At 49.2% G+C, this 4,515-nt stretch overlaps 1 long non-coding RNA gene across 1 annotated transcript; it reads right to left on the bottom strand.

The window, feature by feature from the left end:
* Positions 1-1,246: 1,246 nt before the first annotated feature.
* LOC143267411 (uncharacterized) lies at positions 1,247-3,947 on the bottom strand. The gene is made up of 4 exons (XR_013042495.1): positions 3,809-3,947; positions 3,644-3,708; positions 1,824-1,854; positions 1,247-1,368 (listed from the first exon to the last, which is right to left on the bottom strand). It is a non-coding gene; the product is annotated as an uncharacterized LOC143267411 (long non-coding RNA).
* Between the last annotated feature and the right edge of the window lie 568 nt (positions 3,948-4,515).

The raw sequence follows: 4,515 nt of genomic DNA, 5'->3' as shown, positions 1-4,515 counted from the left end.
TGTGCATTAAAATTCATAGGGGCTGAGTGGCATAGTGTTTGTCTGGCTTGTGTGGTGCCTTGGGCTCCATTCCTAGGACTGCAGGTCTTGAGCTTAGACAGTACCTAAACTATTTGAAGATGCTAAAAGACAATTTTTCAAGTTTACTATTTTGCACACATAGAAGTGTGAATTATATATACCCATATATGTATGTATGTTCACCTGCACGGACACGTGTGTTAGGTGCACATATATGCACATCTGTATGGAAGCCGGAGACTGACCTGGGTGGGTGTCTTCCTTGATCACTTTCTGCTTTATTGCTGTGCAGGGTCCTCTCACCGGAACCCTGAGCCAGTCAGTTTAGCTAGTCTGGCTCCTGAGTGCTGGGGTTCCAGGTGAGCTGTTGTGCCCACATGGCTTTTATGTGGGTGCTGGGGACCCACATTCTGGTCTGCGTGCTTGCAAAACAAGCACTTTATCCACTGAAACTCATTCCCAGTCCCTGATCTACTGTTGTTTTGTTGTTGGTTTTTGTTGTTGTTTTTGAGGAAACAATGTAGAAATTAACAAAAAACTAAGAAAATTAAACCGTTGAAAGTGAAGCCAACATGGTTTATTCAAAATGTGAAATTAACAACCCTGTTCTTCTGAAGATCGAGGAAAACTTCAAAGGCAGATATTATTATTATGTAGAATATGACATGTGCAGTCATGACAGATAAGAAAGTTGCAATCTTTTTAGGTGAAATAGAAATCTTTTACTTAAACTAACACTTTGCAAAACCGATCAAAGCAGAGTGTTAATATCTACAAAGGGCTATTACATTTTTCAAAACATACTCATAACAAGAAGACACATGAAGTGTCGGGTCTGGACAGCTCCCTCAGAAGCATCACACATCCTGGTTGCTTTCAGGAGGTCAGCAAACACTGACGGCAGAAGTCGGCAAGCATCACCCAGTCCCTGGAATCTTCCCGGCAGAGCCAACAAGCTCTGAGCTACATGACCCAGGGCAGGCGTGTGACTGAGTCACAGTATGGACCCAAACTTATAAACCCCAAAGCCCACACAATCCAGCCAAGCCATGCTAAGGGGAAGCATGGCCTTTATTCTTAGCACTGCCGAGGAGAAAAATGGAGGCAGACAAGACAAGCTCCCAGCCCTCTTGGGAAAGTGACCTTAGAGGAGAGATACTTACTAATAACTGTCCTGGAAGGACAAAGGTTCTGTCTTGGAGGTTGTTCCAGTTGATGGGAGAGAATCAGAGAGTCTGTCGTTCTGGTGCAGCAGCTGGCTTATCTGTAGTGAGAGCTGGGAGAGGGCTTTGTTCTCAGGCACAAAGCATCCCGGCAGGGGCTTCCTTAGATGCTCAAATGAGCCACCTGACCACAGAAAGGAGACTAGGGTGAGTCCACTCCCCAGCTGAGAGTGGTCCTGTGGGCTTATAACTGGGCTGAGGGGAGCCTACCCACAAGGCTTACTGCTGGCCTGCCCACTACTCTGTCGCTGAAGAAACCAGTGGGTAAAGAGACAGACTTCTTATCCGCAGCTGTTGCCTTACCTGCAAAAGTTTGATGTCCCAGGAGAGTCTCAAATAGGTGATAAGCGACAACTCTCAGGTCCCTCCTTCATACCTCCCTCCTCCCAGCCATCCGCATGGCCTGCTGCCATTTGCTGGGACAAGAGTGAGATCAGGCTCCGACCCAGCTCAGTCATTGCCCTAGAGTCCTACCCGGAGAATTTACTGTCTTAGCCTACAGATTTGCTTCATCCGATAAACATAAAAATGGGACCCCTTTTCTTCTCAAGAAGAGAAAAGCCAACTTTTTGCACATACCGTGTCAGGAAGGGAAGCGGCGGCCAGGTCTCTGGCTGCAAAGCAAGGAGACCGCCTGTGTCACTTTTGGCGTAGCAGGTTCTGTTGCTGAAGTGTTAAGATGCTCAATGTCCTCGCTTAGCCTGGGGACAGCTTCAGGTCCCCCCCTCTACCTCCCAACGCTAGCTCCTCTTCGCCTGTTGGTAACATTTCATGTATGTGTATTTTTAGTTCTTTGAGGAAGAATGGGTGGCATGTCTGAATGAAAAAAAGAAATAAGAAAGGACCTGGCTGCTCCTAGCTGTGGTGGAGGAGAAAGTCTATTACAGATGTATGAGAGGACATAGCCCGAGGGAAGGAACAGGGATATCTGGGAGAATCCAGAGTAGACACTGTTCCCATTCAGGCATCTGTACCGGCCTGCCCTTAGGGTCCTGACAGGGTACATCCTCAGCTGCAACCACTAAGAGCACCCCCTGTGCGCATTCGCTGCAGTTCCTTAGAAAAGGCGGGCCTTGCCCACCCCTGTCTCTTTCTCTTTCTCTTCCTTCGCTCTCGTCCCCAGGGACCGGTCTCTACCCCCTTCTCTGCCCCTTCTCTCCCCTCCCCTCAATAAACCTCCCACACGGGCCCTGTTGTATGGCGTGACTCCTTCCTGCCACTTTTAAAATACAACCTACGGTGCTATGACGCGGATAGGCTCTCCCAGCAGTCTGAGACCTGCCGGGACCCTGAAACCTGGTCCACACGTGACAGCCCGACTTTCCCACCTAAGGGATCCCTGGGACTCTCCATCCAACACCGACGATTGGTACGCCCCCCTTCTTCACTTCTGGCCATTTCCCACGAGTGAGGCTTCGTTTCTCGAGCGCAGTCCTCACCTTCTGGCTTTTTCTCGAAGTCCTGATAGCAGGCGACTGTGTCTCACTCGGGCTCTTAACCCATCCGCCCCTGCTTTTTTGGATGATGATCCACTGAGCAGCCTGTGCCTCCCTCTCAGTCCTCACTGAATTTCTAGGACGCTAGTGATTCCAGCCCTTGGATCTTCTCTACCCCACTCATAGAAAATTGGCCTACCACCATACCTACCACCTGACTTAAGGGCTAAACTTATCCGCCTTTGCCCCAATACCCCTTAGATAACAACTCAAATGGCCACTTACCCGCACCCCATACCCCGATATTTCACAGGACCTTTCCAACTTCTGCCAGCAATCCGATAGATGGACGGGGGTACCCTGTTCTCAAGCTTTCTCCAAGCCCTTCTCTCTGTTCCTTCTTCCTGCTCTACTCAGCTCCTGCTAGCTACGAAGCCTGCGTCTGTGCCTCCCTGTTAAGCTGCGTTTCCCCTGCCCAGTCTCTGCTAAAGCAGTTACATCCTCACCTGTCGCCCGATCCTTTTCCACGGCATGTGCACCCTTCAAAAGTGCCCGCCAGGCAGAGCCCAACATTCTCTTTGCCTCGTCTCTTGCCTCTTATTCCTCTCCTTACCTCCAATTCCCTCTCTTGCCTCTTCTTTTCTCTTTTGCTTCTCTTCCCTCTCATCTGCCTGCCTCTCCCGAGTCCCCACTCCAACGCGGTCTTTCACTCCTTCACTCTCTCACTCTTTCGCTCTGCCCTTCCTGATAAACGTCTTGCACCAACTCTGTTGTGTGTGTGTGGCATGTTTGTTTAGCGGCATACCTTGACAGGGCATCCACTTCATGCTGGGACCTCGCCCGCCCGCCCGCTCCACCCCACAGCAGATCTGCTCTCTTCCACCCACAACTAATCTGCCTTCTTATTCACCAACAGATTTGCCTTCCATTCAGTACCAACAATTGGGTCTCTGGTGGGGCTACCTGCCTCTGACTGTTGAGGTAGCGCCCACACTACCACCACCTGTTCACCATGTCCGAGCGAGGGGCTGTGGATTAAAAAATAGAAGAAACATCAGGTCATTCACCCCAGCAGAATGCCGAATGCTGTTTATTGTAGGAGGGAGGAAACCTTAAATACAGGCTTACAGCACAATGGAGGATCCCCGGAGGGCAGAAGTTCGCTATCCAATGTTCTACATTCTTGCATCTAAGCTGTTTACACCAAATGCAGGATACACAAACAACCTCTTGTGAGCATTCAGGAAGAAGGAAATCGGCAGGGAATCAGTATAGGGAGGACATCTGGTCAAGGTTGGTCAAGGTCAGCAAGCAAGGCGGCAGTTACTCAAAATGGGGGTCCGGGGCCTACATCTGACCATTCCCCTGGATTTGAGACTGGCCTCAGTATTTCTTGGACCAGGCAGTTGGGGAATCAAGAAAGAATTCTCCACTTTCTTTTTCTTTGCTCTGAGAGCTGCTTGTGTCTGTCTCTCTCTCTCTCTCTCTCTCTCTCTCTCTCTCTCTCTCTCTCTCTCTCTCTCTCTCAATGTCCTGTCTGTTTGCTGCAATGTGCAGGTGAGTCAGAGATGGAGAAGCCAGCTTCATCTGGCTCAGCACACACCTTTTATTTTAACTTATTCAACTCTTGTTTAATGTGTGTGTGTGTGTGTGTGTGTGTGTGTGTGTGTGTGTGTGTGTGTGTACATGATTTGGATTTAACCTTGTATGTGTAAATGTAAGCTGGGTTTAATTCTGTGTGTATGCGTATGTAACTAATGTCTAGAAAAACATGTTTTATAGAGCAACCATGTGGCTCTCCTCCATCTTGGCTGGTGACCTCATTATGATGTCTT

The sequence above is a fragment of the Peromyscus maniculatus genome, chromosome 9 (assembly GCF_049852395.1).
Source record: "Peromyscus maniculatus bairdii isolate BWxNUB_F1_BW_parent chromosome 9, HU_Pman_BW_mat_3.1, whole genome shotgun sequence".
In the NCBI taxonomy this organism is placed as follows: domain Eukaryota; kingdom Metazoa; phylum Chordata; class Mammalia; order Rodentia; family Cricetidae; genus Peromyscus; species Peromyscus maniculatus.
This window is presented reverse-complemented; position numbering and strand designations above follow the sequence as displayed.